Below are 17,713 nucleotides of genomic sequence, written 5' to 3'. Positions count from 1 at the left end.
CTTTGCTGTAGCTTTGTATTCCCAAAAAAGTCGAGTCCATTCTTTTAAAGATCAGTTGCATCTCCAGTTCCTTCTGTTGGCAACACATTAAAGACATTTCATGTTTGCTTACAGTGTGAATGATTGTTGATTTGTGTTTGAACACTAAGCAGCGTGCAGTGCTGCTAACTTGGCCTGCATTCCAGGGCCCACCGGGAGAAAACGCCCACTAAGCTGCTCGTTTTCGGGGGTTTAGAAGTTAAATTTAAGAACCTATCTCAGGTGAAATGCAGACATAGTCCCTAAGTTCATAAAAAAGGTTGTGTTCTGGAAAACTTCTGGGGTTGAAAAGAGTGTTTTGTCGCCTGTCACGACAGAACATTCTGTTGAAATTTATTTAAATCTTCACTGTACTCGAGCAGCCTCCATCAATCATGTCAAAGCAAACACTAAGAAGTTATTGCAAATCCCATCTGACCCTGGTATGACTCTGTTTCATATTCACCCCCCTTCCCGTACTATGTGAGCTAATCCCTCTTTACAGTATGTGTCTTCTTTCTTTCTCTCTTGTTCGTCGACTTTCTCCTTTGCCCACCCTGCGTGACCATGTAATTCAGCCTGAACAATACAGCAATGCCTCCTGCAGCCACTGTTCCTTAGGAGCTCTGGTTTTTTTCTCGTGTCCCCCCCTGCTGTGTTTGTCAGGAACACAGTGTGTCAGCACCTAAGGAAACACCTTAACAAGGCATAGCAGGGGCAATCATGGAGATATGGTTTGCCCCATTCAGCCACCTTTTCCTTTTTCCATCCTCATCGTCTCTCTCATTTTTCCCCACTGTCTTCTCCTCCCCTATACGCTCCTTCTTTCACTCTATGTATATCTTCTACCTACCTTCTCTCCGGGCCACCCTTGCGCTCATCATATCCTCCACTTCAGCAAATGCTTCTGCTTTCATTTACTTTATTTTCCTGTCCACCCCCAGTCGGTGACAACATTATTTTTAGACACTCTTGGCAGTGTGTAGCAATGTTTGTGTGTGCAAGTTTAGGAAGCTGACCCGATTTCCTAGTCATCTCAATGCCAACTTCATTCCTAACATCTCCTTCAAGTGTGGCCCCCGACAGGGAAATAACACCTGTTCACGGCACCGTAGGTGTGCCAGCTGGGCCAAATACAGAAGAGAAGCAGGGAGGAGGTGAAATACAGGGATCGAAGGAAGGAATGAGATATTTGGGAGGGGAAGTGAATGTCCAGCAGCTGCCCAGACCCCAAGGGAGCATACTTGGGGTATTGACCTCCATCAAAAACAGCTCAGAGTCCCTGAAACACTGTGACAAGCTGGGATTAAAAGCGTGGATTTGGTAATAGTTATGACTGATAACCACTGAAATAGACTTAACTTTAAGATCTAACATTGATGCTCACTGCATGTCATCAGTGTCCGGATCTGAAGAAGTTCTGCCTTTTGCCCTGGCTCTCTTTTTTCATTTATAAGACTTTGTTTGTGCTAATGTTTAATATGTACAGCTGCACTCAATACTGGCAGTGCTAGGGTCAAAACATGTGTGCTGTTATTGCAGTTTCTAAACAATATCCCATCTCAAGCCACCATCTATGACAGCCACCTCTTTACTTTCCAGCATACATGTGTTGGCATTTGCTGTGAAGAACATTCGACTTCTAAGGTGGTCGTAGAACAACTGTCCAACTCACGATGAATATTAGAGGTTTCAGAGGAAGTCACGGAAACATGCAATGTGATCCACAGGTGAACAACATCTGAATGACTATTTAAAGTATTGGAATGAACCTTTTCTAACCTTTTAAATCCATTCAATTTGCATCTAGAACAAAAAATGTAATTTGTCCAGCGTAGCCTGGTGTTTGAGTCATGACTAAATACCTCATATAGCTTTTATTAATGCCTTCATAATAAATAAATTATTGTAGTAGTCAAACAATATCATAGTCATGGTTGAGGTATGCTGAAGGTCAGAGCTAGCCTGTTAGATGTGAAAAAAATCAGAGTTGTAACAAGTGCAATTCATTAATTGTCTCTGTATGCTTGATCCTTTTCAGTCTTAAAAGATTTTGGGAATCTTGGGCTGGGATTACCAGTCCACTGCAGAAATAACACAGACAGGAATTTGCAATTTAAAATCTCAATACTTTCTGACCTGCACGTCTGTCTTCAGAGTCTGTAATGAAATCCGTCTTGAAGAAGCCCAAACGGCACAGGAATAATGCAGGCCTGCATTAAACCCAATTAAATTATCCATTTATTTTTTTATTTGCTTCAACTGGTATCCTTAAAATGCATTGAAGCTGGAAAGTAACAGTAAAGCTGAAGACAAAGGAAACACAAAATGACCAGCCTAATCCACAAGGACCTCTCAGCTGTATCTGGCGACCTTGTGAAGGGAAGTAATGACTATTTGATCATTAGAAGATTAAAACAATACAACACCACAATAAACTTAGATTCACATCCATGAGAGAATAGGTCAGGATCATTCAAGTCTTGCATTAACCCATAGTCTGCTGTGTCCTTGATCTCACATCCTCTGTTTTCTACACTGCTTCCTTCCCATCATCCCAAACTCATCTCTGTTCAGTCACCAGCTGTTCACACATCCAAACCTACGCCTCTTTCGCTTCAAGTCTGCTGGGGAGGTGCACAGATCGTCTGCCTGCTATGTCCTTCTGGCATGCAGCAACCACTTGGATTCTCTGCTTCTTGCTTGCACACAGCCCTCATTCATTCAATTTGAGTCCACTCCACAGCCAGGCATCATTAGTTGGTAACCATTAGATTTATCTGTCTGTCTGTGTGCAGGAAGGCCGCAAGACATAGACTGATGTAAATCAATGCAAACAGGGATGACATATGACAAGGTAAGGAAAAAAAATGACATAGGAACATGGTAGACAAAGCGTGGCCCACAGGGAAGAGCTGGCTGACATGCTTTAAATGAGTGTCATCTGATCAGGGCAGAGAGTTTGTCCTTCAACACGCTTTCCCCTTTGGACACAACAGCACTATGGATAGTGAGCAAACATGTTTAGGCTACTGAGTAAACAGTTCTTCCAAGTATTCCACTTCTTAGCCAGCACTGCTGGGAATCGGAGTTTTGAAACTGGCATTTTAGGACATACAGTAAAAGACACGTAAATTATATAAGAAAAGAAAACACTATTTTATTATATTACAAATGTGCAACTGAATTACGTCTTAAATCTTAATTTATATAAATATCCATTTAAAGTCATAGACTGCTCCACAGCATTTTTTCTCCCTCCCACAGGAACTGAAGTCAGCTGAGTATGCAAAAAACTAAAAGACATGATGGATGTTTTTTTTCTGCCTATCGTCCAGGTGATTAAGGAAAAAAAAATGTAAAAGCATAGTTGTTTAATTTGAATTTAGCACAACAAAGATGTAAAGAAAAATGTATTTAAAGTAATGTGCTACTGTGGGATGTGTTACACCCAACCAATTTAGACCAACAGTTTGAATACACGACTATCTGCAGCCCTGTGAAAAACTACGATTTAGTAACTTGGAGAAGCATATTTAGCAGCAACAGCAGCTTCATTAGTCTCTCACATAGTTGTGGAGGTGTTTTGTCCCACTCTTTTCATTGAGGTTTGCAGAGATTCATTCGTGCACAGCTCTCTGAAGGTCCCGCCACAGCATTCAGTCCAGCTGAGGTCTGAACTTTGGCTGGACAATTGCATCATCTTGATTCTTTTATTTTTCAGTCATTCTGTTGTAGATTTGCTGCTGTGCTTGGGATCATCATCCTGTTGCATGACCCAGTTTTGGCCAAGGTGTTGGATAAATGGCCGTACATTTGACTCCAGAATACTTTGGTATACAGGGGATTTCACGGTCGACTTAACGACCAAAAGGTGCCCAGGTTCTGTGGCTGCAAAACAAGCCCAGAACAGCAACCCTCCACCGCCATGCTTGACAGTTGGTATAATGTGTTTGTGCTGATAAGCTCTGTTTGATTTTGTGCATTATGGCCAAACATCTCCACTTTGGTCTTGCCTGTCCAAAGGACATTGTTCCAGAAGGCTTCGCAAGCCATTTTCTTGGCAACCCTTCAACAAGTCACACATTCTCAGTCTTTTTCTAATTGTACTGTTGTGAACTTTGATATTTAACATGCTAACATAAACAGCTAATCTGAGGCTACAACTCAAGAGCTGTAGCTCTTAAGTTTCGTGCAATCTCTCTAAACATTGCAAAGTTGAAAGATGTCCACTCTGGAAAAGATTGTGGATTTGCATTAACACACACCTGAATGGTCCAATCTAGCAACATTTCTACTTTTGTAGAAGTGCTCACATGATCAGTTAATCAAGTATATTAAATTAGCAGCAAGTGGCTGCTACTTACCCTTTTAATTCCTATGGAAGCTGTAAGGGTGTACGCAGGTTTCACGGAACTGCATAGAGTCCTGTGGAAACTTTCTTTTTCACATGACTGCAGGTCAATTTTATATTACTCGTGACTTCATAAATAAAATATTCGTATTATTTAACGCAAAAAGATTCAGTTCAGCCTTGTAATGTGTTAAAGAGACACCTAAATGAAATAGTAAGATCACATTCAAGTTTTACAACAAGACAAGAGAGCTCATACAGAGAAAAAGTCAACACTTTCAGATGCTGTAAGATTGTTAGAAGTGCAGCCTTAAAGGGGCTTAAGGAGTTCAGAATTTCCTACACAGTTATATGCTACTATAATAAGTCATTTCTGGTTTGTTTAAAAATTGAATCATGCATACATGCTTTTAACATGTTGTCCAGGGCTCATGTTGTCCATTAAGAACTCTCCCAAGTTATATAAGGTATGCAATCAGGTATCTTTTGTTTACACCTCATGATTCACCTTTTACCACACAAGCATGCAACACACCACATCTCTTTCTTTATAAAAACAATTAAGAAAAGTTCATTTAATTTGCATAGAAGATTGATGAGTCATCCAGAGCACCCCTATGTTTAGTTGTCAGTTGTGGGAGGCGTTCACTAAGTTTGACTGTGCCTTGCCTCTCTTCTCACCAGTGAACACTCAAAACTGCAGATCAACACACGTTTCAAAAGGACACGCCTTTTCATTCATGTCAACCTTTTTCATCCTGAGAAATCGAGAAAAAAAAACCCCACTCTGGCATGAATAATTTATATTACCAAACAGATATGAATGAACTTTGACTGGGAGCCTCTGTCTCACAGCTGAACAAACAACGCTGCTCACGTGACCAAAACCTGAGCAAACCACCATAGCCACATGGACTCTATCTCTCTTAACTCTGCCCTCAGTGAAAGTTCTGTAGCAACAGAGCAGCACACGGCGAACCATCAACATGCAGAAGCACTTTAATGAAAATTGGATGAAAACTGGGTTTAAATGTGGGTAAAAAGCAAATAAATTCTGACGGTTCTTTCAGTGCCAGATGCACGGTCATTGTGAATGCGAAATGTAAACTGTGTGCCAACACTACATCTTATATTGCTCTTAACATTTCTCACCAAAACTACTTAATTTTGAGGCTAAGCAAGTGCATCCATTCTAATAGAGAGCTTTGAGAGCAGCCTTATTTTTAGTGAGGTGAAACGGCCAGTTCACCTCACTTTCCTCCTAATCACTGCTAACTCTTTCTGGCCTGAGGAGGTTGAGGAGATCCGTGCCTATCACTTGCACCAGCTGCTTCTTTTCACGCAACAATGAGATGCTTTCACCGCTGGGAAATGACTGGCTGCACGTGGTCATGCTATCCTACCATCCCAACCAACCTAGGTAAGTAAATGTTGAACCAACATGGCATCAGGAAATGTGGATAATACACTCTGAAATACTAAACCTCTGTCTTTGTTGTTTTGCTTGCTCCTCTTCTCTGAATACGTGGACACACACTGATACAATGAATGAAAACTTATGACTATTGTATAAAAAGATAATACAATAACAAGCTAATAAAAGTAAATGGAAAGTTATAGATATAGAAAATCTTTTAAGGAAAATTACAGAAGGTCATTCAGCAGAATATAAAAAAAACATCACTAACTGAAGCAAGTCACAGCCATTAACCATGTTCCACAGTGGGAAATGATCACTTTTTGATGTGTGCTGAATAATTTCCAGGTAAGTGGACTTTGAGAACAATAATCTTTTTTTTCTGTCTCTGACCAGTGACAAATCTGGCTCTGGACTACACATCCTGACTCAGAGAGTGACACAACGTCATGTGACCAAAATGGTAAAGAAGAGGAGGGAGAGAGAGGAAGAGAGGATGAGGAGGTGGATGATGTCACCCTTAGTGACTTTTCTATTAACAAACATGAGTAATAGACTACATATCTGATCATCAGAAGTGCGGCCATTCCTAAAAAAACAAAGTTAGAAAGAAGCTGAGGAGGAGGAGGTAGGGGGGCGGACAGTTGTTTCTTTTGACCAAAGTCTGTGCAGCCATGCATAAGGTGTGCATGCATGATTATATAAGAACATCTGCTAAACCTTTTGCACATGGATGTATGCAGGTACACAGACATGCATGCACGCACACACACACACACACACACACACACACACACACACACACACACACGCACGCACGCACGCACCTAGACCTTGTTTTATGTTTGTGCGCATACTTAAGATACATTTGGTGAGCTCAGAGAGGAAGAGTAGCAGCATTAGAAGGCTCATTAGCATAATGCAGGATGCAGGGAGAGATGCCATGTACTTAATTTGCTTTTGCCTGATCCTGTCTGATGGTATGTGTCACATACACCCTGAGCAACTCCCCAAGCTCCACCGCCACACATACACATCTACCCAGTCTGTCCTCCCTACAGTCCCATCTCTCCCTCTCCTCTTTTCATTTCTCATCTGTCTTACTATCCAATAACACCATCCTCCTTCCTCATTCTCATTCTCCTCTTTCTCTCTCTGCTATCCTCCCATCACTTCTTACCTCATGACTCTTCTCTTATTCACTTCCTCCTTTCTCTTATTTGGTCCTTTGTTCTGCTTCCAACACTGGACTTCAGATTTTGGACAGTCTGATAAAAATGCACATATTCTGACACATTTTATTTAGATTACATTATATTAAAAAGTGCTAATTGGAGGTTTATAACAGGTTGTTGACTTTTGTTGCATGCCACTTCCCTCTGTCTGCACTTATTAGCAGCAAAATGCAAAGTTTTAAAATAAGAGCAGACAATCAGAAGTCTTTTAGTGTTATATTAAAGAATAAAATGAGTTTTTATACAATGCTTTATCAGCCTTTAATATTATGTTACTGTTAAGGCATAAATGTTTTACATATTCATGGTTAGACTCAACTAAGGTTGAGCAAAAGTATTTCTCTTAATTTTAGTGCACAGGCTTAAATGTACTTAATCACAGAATGTAGCAGATAAATCTAATCATCTAAATAATCCGTAGCGTTATATCAGCTTTAATGTTCCCTCCTCATGCTCTTCATACATCAAACTTCTCTTCTTTACCTCCTGCCTTATCCAGGGACTCCTCCCCCCATTTAATTTCCAGGCTTCCTCCACCGCCTGTCATGGCTCATCTTTGTCATTAAAAATTAAAATGTTGTCTGCCTTTTTGCTCTCATTAGAGATCACACAGTCTGGGGTAAAAAAAGAAAAAGAAAAGACAAAAGGAACGTGAGCGATGCAGGATGACAAACCTACATGAGCCTGATTTAAACCTGCAACACTACAAATTCATGGCACACCCCTCACTCGGGTGAACTATGAAGACACCCCGTCTAATTTCTATGGCTTCCTCCGTTGCCTCTCGTGGCCCCTCTTCGTTATTAATCTGACACTTTCCTTCCCCCTGAGTCAACACTTTCCCGGCTCGATATTGCCTTGCCTCGCAGCCAGATAAGGGGAGGGGGGGAAAAAAAAAAAACACGCAAACATGCGCTTTGAATTTTGACAAAGAATGGCATCCCAGACTAATCATGTCCAGAATATTAGGTCAGTCTCGCTTGAATGGAGGGATGAAATTTTTTTAGAAAAGATACTAAAAGCCTTGGCATGACAGGAAAGAGATGTGGTAAACAGCATCTTCCACACCTGTCATCGACTTTGGTTTGCGGTATTTTAAATCAACATCACTCTGCATGGTCCTGACAGTACAACCAGCCGCTTCATAACACAGATGAGCGCAAAGCATTGAAAAGGAGAAAAACAGCAAATAAAGCTCTGTCTTAAGGGAACTAAATCCTCCTACCAGCACTTCTAAATCCCTAAATCTCAATAATAACTAAGGTACAGTGGGGCAAAAAAGTATTTAGTCAGCCACCGATTGTGCAAGTTCCCCCATTTAAAATGATGACAGAGGTCAGTAATTTGCACCAGAGGTACACTTCAACTGTGAGAGACAATGTGAAAAAAAATTCCATGAATTCACATGGTAGGATTTGTAAAGAATTTATTCGTAAATCAGGGTGGAAAATAAGTATTTGGTCACCTCAAACAAGGAAAATCTCTGGCTCTCACAGACCTGTAACGTCTTCTGTAAGAAGCTTTTCTGTCCCCCACTCGTTACCTGTATGAATGGCACCTGTTTGAACTCATCATCTGTATAAAAGACACCTGTCCACAGCCTCAAACAGTCAGACTCCAAACTCCGCCATGGCCAAGACCAAAGAGCTTTCGAAGGACACCAGGAAAAGTATTGTAGACCTGCACCAGACTGGGAAGAGTGAATCTACAATAGGCAAGCAGCTTGGTGTGAAAAAATCAACTGTGGGAGCAATCATCAGGAAATGGAAGACATACAAGACCACTGATAATCTCCCTCCATCTGGGGCTCCACGCAAGATCTCATCCCGTGGGGTCAAAATGATCATGAGAACGGTGAGCAAAGATCCCAGAACCACACGGGGGGACCTGGTGAATGACCTGCAGAGAGCTGGGACCAAAGTAACAAAGGTCACCATCAGTAACACACTACAACAGCAGGGAATCAAATCCCGCAGTGCCAGACGTGTTCCGCTGCTGAAGCCAGTGCATGTCCAGGCCCGTCTGAAGTTTGCCAGAGAGCACATGGATGATACAGCAGAGGATTGGGAGAATGTCATGTGGTCAGATGAAACCAAAGTAGAACTTTTTGGTATAAACTCAACTCGTCGTGTTTGGAGGAAGAAGAATACTGAGTTGCATCCCAAGAACACCATACCTACTGTGAAGCATGGGGGTGGAAACATCATGCTATGGGGCTGTTTTTCTGCCAAGGGGACAGGACGACTGATCCGTGTTAAGGACAGAATGAATGGGGCCATGTATCGTGAGATTTTGAGCCAAAACCTCCTTCCATCAGTGAGAACTTTGAAGATGAAACGAGGCTGGGTCTTCCAACATGACAATGATCCAAAACACACCGCCCGGGCAACAAAGGAGTGGCTCCGTAAGAAGCATTTGAAAGTCCTGGAGTGGCCTAGCCAGTCTCCAGACCTCAACCCCATAGAAAATCTGTGGCGGGAGTTGAAAGTCCGTGTTGATCGGCGACAGCCCCAAAACATCACTGCTCTCGAGAAGATCTGCATGGAGGAATGGGCCAAAATACCAGCTACTGTGTGTGCAAACCTGGTAAAGACCTATAGTAAACGTTTGACCTCTGTTATTGCCAACAAAGGTTATGTTACAAAGTACTGAGTTGTATTTTTGTTGTTGACCAAATACTTATTTTCCACCCTGATTTACGAATAAATTCTTTACAAATCCTACCATGTGGATTCATGGATTTTTTTTTTTCACATTCTGTCTCTCACAGTTGAAGTGTACCTCTGGTGCAAATTACTGACCTCTGTCATCATTTTAGGTGGGGGAACTTGCACAATCGGTGGCTGACTAAATACTTTTTTGCCCCACTGTATATCGATGTATACCTGTACAAAGAATTTTCTTTAGCATTTTCTATTTCTGTTGTGTGAGTGAAAGATGCAGTGCTTTGTAAGGAGATTGACCATCTTTCCATACTTTTTAACTGTGTATCCCACAAAGGTTGCAGAGGCTATCAAAATATATCCTTATATGTACAGCTATGTATCCATGCAGCTGTGTTTGTATAGTAGTGTGAAGTGAATATAAATGTATAAAAGGTCAGATTCAGTCACCAGAAAATTCACAGTGAATCAAACTGCTCGCTGGAAAACCCAACGAATGGATTCCAGAGGAGGTGTGAACCCAGAATGTTAATGAAAGAGTAGACAGTACAAACACGACAGGCATACAATCCTAAACATGCATCCACATATAGAGAAGAACATAGGTGCAGGGAACTCAAAAGCAGCATAAAAGGTCACTGTTGCTCGCACTGCCTTGAGCAAGATGTAATGATGTGTCACTGAGCTGTCAGGCAGAAAACTACAGCCAGTGGAAAACCCTCTCTGCGGCTGCCTGTCAGTCCCCCCAAAAAGCCACGTCTGAGCTGCACAACACCTGCACACACAGACGTAAACGCTCCTGCATTTCACATATGGGGTTTTCGAAACGTAAACCTGGCTAGCTCATGCATATTGCCTCAAAATCCTTTTCATACATACAAACGCAACCCCCATCTGCAGCAGACTGTGACCAAACATCACTGTAGAGCAGCAGAGCAGTCCCTCCGTGATGCTCACGGCTGTTTCTCTCGACTCAGCTGCAGCAGTGAACATCAGACCCAGCTTCGTACAATGACTGAGCAGGATGAAATGACTGTGAGTGCAACAGAAGCCAGCGCAGGACTGTCGTTACCAAAAAGCTGTATCAACAACAGTGTGATAGGTCATCGCTTTGCTGCCTCGCTCTGTAATCCAAGATCAACAATAATATTACACTGCTTTGTCCACGTCTGCCATCATAATGCCTGGACGGGCGCCAGATGTAATTTCCTGACTGACCCGAGAAGGTTTTTTCATATTATCAGATTTGAGAGCTCGGGGTGAGCATCCAAGGTTTTTACACGGGATAAGGTCAAGATAACAATGTGGAAAGGGGCAGGTTTCCTAGTAAGCAGTGCACACATTTGGCAAAAACATAGTCACTACTAGCTGAATTTACTCACGACAGGAAAAACAGGAAAAGTTGAATCATTCAAAGAATTTCACATGTTGTCAATGACTGTCACGGTCCGCTGTGACTGACCGAGTGGAGACCCAGGTGCGTACACAAGTGAACAGACGGGAGTGAGCTTTAACAGAAGGCGAGCCTTTAATATGGCTGAAAACAAGGTGTGCAAATACAGCAGGGATGGCGTGGCTAAACAAAAACCTAAACTGGAAACAAACTATGGTGAGGCTATGGCTTGGAAGACAACAGACCAGGCATGGAAACACAGAGGGTGGGAACACAGACGACGCGACACAGACTGTAAGAAACACAGAGACTAAATACACATGAGGGATGATCAGGGGAAGTGGCCACACATGGGAACGCAGCTGACACACATGAACTTAACGACAGGACAGGAGGAGTGAGCTGAATACACAGACAGTGAATGCAGGCCTTCAAAGTAAAACAGGAAACATGAGACATGAACCGGGGAGACGTAGTACAGGGGGAGGTGACATAACTGACAGCATGAACTTGACAGTACAAGACACACAGACATAAACACACGAAGGGCAAGGGAGACGTAATGCAAGGGTAACATAATTACAAAAAGGACTGGACTACCTTAAAGAACCTAAGCAAACAATAAACATCAAAATAGGTTAAGCATAACACACTGGGTCACACGACCCAGGACCATGACAATGACCTTCTTTGAAGAACCAATTTACGACCCTACGTCACCAGGACTGTAAACTTGCATTTGGTGAGTTGCATCTTATGTTGTTGTTTTACATTATGAGTAAAAAAAAAAAAAAAAGAGTTAAGGGGAAGCAGTTATCCCCCCATCAAACTCCAGAAAATTATATCTAAATTATATAAATGTAGTACTAAATTATACTAGCATTCATTTAAAAGAGGAAGTGTTATTTCCACAGAAGAACTACAAATGCACTAAGTTAAATATGATATTATGACATGTCATTTGGGACAAAACAACAGTTATACTGCGTTGAATGTATATTATTATTTTTTTCTAGTTTGTGGCAATTTTTTTACTGAACATGTTCAAATGTTAAGATGCAGGTAATTGTTCTCTATTACTCTTTTCTATTATATAGCCCAGTATAAGCCAACACTACAGTAATGACTGGCTCTTTGTGCTGTGGGCAAATAAAATTGCGGTAAATGCAATATATGTGATAAAAGTGGGTCATTTTAGCTGGTTGCTAGGTGGTTACTAGGCATGTATAATTCAGTGTGGATACAAATGATGTTATTGTAATGCAATTAAAATGAAAGCATGCTTTCATAAGGTTCTGTAGGTGCATAAAGGGCTAAAAACAGATCATTATAGCCCCTTGTTAAGTGGTTGCCAGGCAGCATAATGGCGTCATAATATATCACGAATAACTCGGTTTTTGTAGATACAAATGAAATGATATTGTTGTGAAATTAAAATGATAAGATGGTTTCTTGAGGTGCTGTAGGTGGATAAATGCTAAAAACAAGCCATTTTAGCCTGTTGTAAGGCGGGAGTGAGGCAACATGGTAACATCATAATCTCTGAAGTACATGTACACATGTGGCTGCCCAATTCCTGATGGTCTAGCAGAAGCTTGAGGCCGACGAAACAGACACAGGTTTTGCATATTATAAGATGAAGGAATTCTGTGAGTTTTTATCTCTTTTTACAAAATGTAAACAAAACTGCATCATTTAATTAAATATTTAATCACAGAGTATATTTAATAAAGTATCTACTTTAAAAATCAAAACTATTATGTTACAATGGATGTGACTAAAAGTAACTCTGTTACAAAGTATAACAATGCATGTTACTGCAGAATACATACAAGCATATCTATACCCGTAAATTACTACAAGTTCGATAGTTTCCACTTAAAGTAAAGTGAAACAGTGTATATTAAGAATTAAGTGGGTGGTTTAGCTAACATAATAAACACAAATGACTTTTGACCAGTGACTAGATTTAAATCTTGTCTTGTCACATCGAGCTTAACTGACCTGGTTGAGTTAAAATATTTACAAGTGACTAACATTGATTTTAGATCGATTTTAATGCCTCTTCTAACTCTGGTTGGGGGTGAAATGCCTGACTGTCTGTGTTGGATCCAAAAGTGTTTCCGGCTGAGGTCCAGCAGATAAACCATATGGTTGTGTGTACAGTAGTCCATTAAAACTCCTTGGTTAGGGTGAGGGTTAGGAAAAGGTGGAGTGAAAAGGAAAAGGTCAGTAACTCCTGAAATCAGAGACAAATCAGACCTCGACCAAGAAGCGGTGCAATCCTCAGTTTATGCCCCCAATCATAGCTGCTTACAGTGCCTCCCTAACTACAGTACAGTTACTGCTTGAGATGCTGGCACGACCAAGTGTCAAGCAAAAGTAATTAGAGATGATAGTGTAAGCATTTTTCCACAGCTGTACAGAAGTGGGATGCTGTGCATACATGCAGTAGCTACTGTTACTTTTTGATGACTCCTCGGATGTGGCATTGATCCACTCGTTCGCATCAAATACACCTCGCCGTACAGCAAAGACCAGCAAACATGTAAATCCACAGAGAGGTCATATACGGGTAAAGCTGTGATTTGCTGAATATTACGGGAGTAAGGCAGAATGGGTTATTCCCACCAGCTTGGCTGCTGGCCTTCATGAGCCCACTCTGCCTCTGATCCCACTAACTAATCCTGAAATGTCATCTATTTTCAAATTACCTTAAGGAATGAGCTCACGCAGACGGGGAGGAGGGGAAAAAAGGGCTAAACAAGAGTGTGGATCACAGCCCACTTGGGATATGAGTCTTTAAAAGCAGCAAGCAAGACTGTCAGAGAGGATCTCTGGTCTTTGAGAAGTCTTTGTGCACTCTGCACCACCTTCTTCTAATTCTGTAGTGTTACAATCTGTTTACTCACCCATTTCTCTCTGTGTTCTCATCGTGTCTCTATCTCTTTTGCCTTACCATATTTTCTCTAATTCTTTCTCCTGCTACATTGCTCTTTTGCACCCCCCGTTAACAAGACTATAGAGTGCCATAGCAAAGGTAGAGATGTCTGTGTGGCGAGGATAAAGAAAGAAAAGAGAGGAGAGGCGAACAGATACAGATGACAGTTGTGGGAAAGACAGAAATGCACGAGGAGAGGAAAAAAAAAAGGAGAAGATGTTGAGTCAAATATATAATGAGGCAGGGAGCATGGGGGGACTAGAGACTGAGGCCGGAGAGATGGAAAGAGGAGTGGAGAAACAAGAAAATACCAGGAAAGAAAAAAAAAAAAAAGAAAAAAAGCAAGAGAGGGAACACATCGGAGGAAAAGCAGAGCAAATTTGGCAGATAGGGGCTAAAGGAAATACAGGAGATGTTTTCCCCTTCCTTTTATTTCCCCCTAGTGTCACCCTGATTATATAAGCACCACGTGCTAAAAATAAAGCCTGCAGTACAAACTGTGAATGTGAGGCTCTGTGTGTGCGCGTACCAGTGTGTATCTCCCTCTTGTGCACACATGCCTGCACTTGATGCTCACAGAAAAACACACACACACACACACACCAACCGAACGACAGTTACACTTCAGACGGAGGCACACATGCAGCGGCGATGAGCCGATGTGTTTGCGCACCACACATTCATGCATGCGCACGTACAGCCCAGCCCGGTGAGCCGGGAAACGGGTGCAGATTCTCGCTCGTTGCCATGGTGACGTAGCCTCCTTCAAATGGAGAGGAGAAGTGCTATGACTTCCTGGAGGGACAGAGCAGAGCAGAGCAGAGGCGCTCCCACAACCAGCATGCATCACATCATCCTCCTTGGCCTTCTCCCTTTCCTTTCGCTTCTGCGCCTCTCCTCTCTTTCTCTCCTCTCTTTGTCTAATTTCCTCCTCTCAAGTCCTCGCTAGTGTTTCATTTGTCTTATTTTCCTCTGTGTGTTTACTTGACCCCTCCAGCCAACCCCAGCGTATTCATAAATCCCATCATCAGCACTCCAGAGAGCCCTCACTGACTTGGGGCCAGGAGCCAGAGGGCTGGGGCTGCTGTGCCTCTGGAGAGTCAAGGATGAGTCTGCCACTCATCCCCTTCACACCTTCATCAGTAATCTCCTCATGTGCTGCTTGTGATGCGCTCCCCTCCATCCATCTCTATCAGCGCCTGGCAGGGGTGAGACAAGGGCCTCTTAGAGCCGCTTTCATCTGTTTTAGCAGCTCCACTCCTGCAGCCGAGGACCACATCACATCAGCTTCCATCAGGAGGACGCCCGGGGAAAACGAGGGTGTCCAGAGATAGAGTGGGAAGGGTACAGTTACTGGAAACATGTGATCCATCCAGCTGACACTTATAACTGTGGCAAAAGAGCAGCGACCCAAACACTATCTGGGGCTCGAGAGATTTTTTTTCCCCCTCACATTGAGAGCACGTGCATTCACACGAATAGCAACACTCCAGTCAGTAAAGCACTAGCGGTGCATTCCCCAAAATAATGATGACACAGGTACAATCTACACACACACACACAGTCACACACACACATGCACTTTGTAGAGATTTTGCAGTTTCAACACAGATTCCCTAGCAACAACGGCTGGGCTGCTGCCATCACTGAGTACCATGAGAGAATTGGCTGTGCTCAAAAGAACATCTAAATGTAACAAACGTGAAACCTGTAAAATACTTTTGTGCTGTCAGCTCCATGTTTCCACTTTAACACCTGCCAGGTAGAATCTATTTGGCAGGGAAATCACATCCCAATATTTCAATCCACTGATATATTTTTTTAATTCATTACTGATATCTACAATGTAGTGGTTTACACATTTGGCTAACAACAGAAGATCCCTGCTTGAACTCGAAAGCAGACACAGATCCCTTTGGACTTGCATCAGGAAGGGCATGCGCCCTGAAAGATCTGCCAAATCAAGCATGCAAAGCTACTCCTTGTGAATAAGGGAAAAGCCAAAAGTAGCTATCGAAACGTCTGAACCCTCCCTTAATTACCCTGCAACAGGTCCAGGCTGCTCAGGGCTTCACATGAATTTGGTGTTGTGTGTGAATACAAGAACTTAAATATAGTCGGTTACTCCTCTGTACCATAGAACTCAAACAATAAATGCCAAACATGTTCTTTATCACAATGAGCACAGGCGTCACAGTTTATTTTGAGCCAATCTCCCATAGATTATAATCACCAGTAGAGCAGGGCGATATGGCCAAAAATATTTATCACGATATATATTTGAAAATTTGCGATAACGATATAACTGACGATATAATTGATGCAAGACAAAATACAACTCCACAACATTACTAGCGCAAAAAGACAACCTTCCATTTATTTTCACTTAAACAAGAAGCTGGTTTTTATGTACATTAAAGCTTTATAAAAATGTAACAGTGCAAATGCAAATTCCTTGCTGAAAGTTTAACCAAAAGGCATTTCCAGTAGAAATGGGCTGACATATCCTGAGCATAACCATATATAATATCCACTGAAGTTAAAAAGAGGTGCTTTGCAACATTAAACTGCAGTGTGCAGTACGTATTTTTTGGACCATAAGGTGCACGGGATTATAAGGCACATTAAGCGAAACAAAGCAGTCAGATAAATCAAACTTTATTAAACTCCTTCTTCTTGCTTCCTCCACTTCTGTACCATTGATTCATTAATGTTGAATTCTCTAGCAGCTGTTCTATTCCCATGTTGTTGCAGTATATTAATGACTAACCTCGTATTGTGGATGGATTATCTCAGTTGTTCTCCTGACCGAAGTTTGGTCTGTTTACAGCATCCTGCCATGCGATTGCATTTGTCTCTAACCATGAGGAACCTTCACGTTAACTTTTATAAGTGGAAAAGTATTAGTGTTTGTCCTCCAGCTTCACTGTTTATGTTATGCTAACATAGCTGTGTCGCTAGCGATCACGTAGCACATCATTATATACCAGCTAGCCCAACTTCAGTAACCCTACAAACATCACTGCTGTTTAGTTTCCTGTCTTCATTTATGTTGGAAGTGATAGCAGAGCTGTACGTTTGAATTTTTTCAGAAATCTCTCAGTCAGAACATGCTATATCACGCTTAGGTAACTAGCGAAACTAGCGAGCTAACTTCCGCTAGCTTCCTGCTAACTTCTAACTCCGTTAAATGTAATAAATTTTGTTTTAATGGATGCCTGGAAGTTAAACTTCATAGTTACACCTGGTAAAGCAGCAATGCTGATCGTTTTATTAAAGATGAAAGAATTTAGACAGTTTTTAACGCTCAGTGATGCTGCAGTGTTCGTTTGACCTGAAGTATACGGAGTTTAGGACCCAGATTACTCCCAGATTTAAGAGCATCTTAGTCCGACAAATACGACAATAACGACAGCCGCTTGCATGTTCTGCAAAAAAATGTGCTTTGTCGTGTATCTGACGGACAAACACCAAACCAGTTCCACATCACTGAAGTTGCACCATTTTTACAAACCAATTCTGGTTCATCTGTTTCACTCAACAATCGGCCATGTGCGTATGAAAACAAAGGCACTGCGCATGCGCGTTTTACTCATATTCTATCGCGATATTTCATTTTCCTATCGTTGCCTAACATTATACCGGTATTACCGTGAACGGTATAATATGGCCCAGCCCTAATCACCAGTACA

General features: G+C 41.9%; 1 protein-coding gene and 1 long non-coding RNA gene across 7 annotated transcripts in view; one reads left to right on the top strand and one right to left on the bottom strand.

The window, feature by feature from the left end:
• The window catches only part of slc8a3 (solute carrier family 8 member 3), a 132,744-nt gene that overhangs the window by 65,090 nt on the left and 49,941 nt on the right, over window positions 1–17,713 (bottom strand). The gene's annotated exons all lie outside the window — the stretch shown is intronic.
• On the top strand, window positions 11,591–16,197 carry LOC113011713 (uncharacterized). The gene is made up of 2 exons (XR_003270603.1): window positions 11,591–11,822; window positions 15,019–16,197. It is a non-coding gene; the product is annotated as an uncharacterized LOC113011713 (long non-coding RNA).

Source organism: Astatotilapia calliptera, chromosome 19, assembly GCF_900246225.1.
Source record: "Astatotilapia calliptera chromosome 19, fAstCal1.2, whole genome shotgun sequence".
NCBI lineage: Eukaryota > Metazoa > Chordata > Actinopteri > Cichliformes > Cichlidae > Astatotilapia > Astatotilapia calliptera.
Note: the sequence above shows the minus strand (reverse complement) of the source record. Positions and strands in the feature narration are given on the sequence as shown.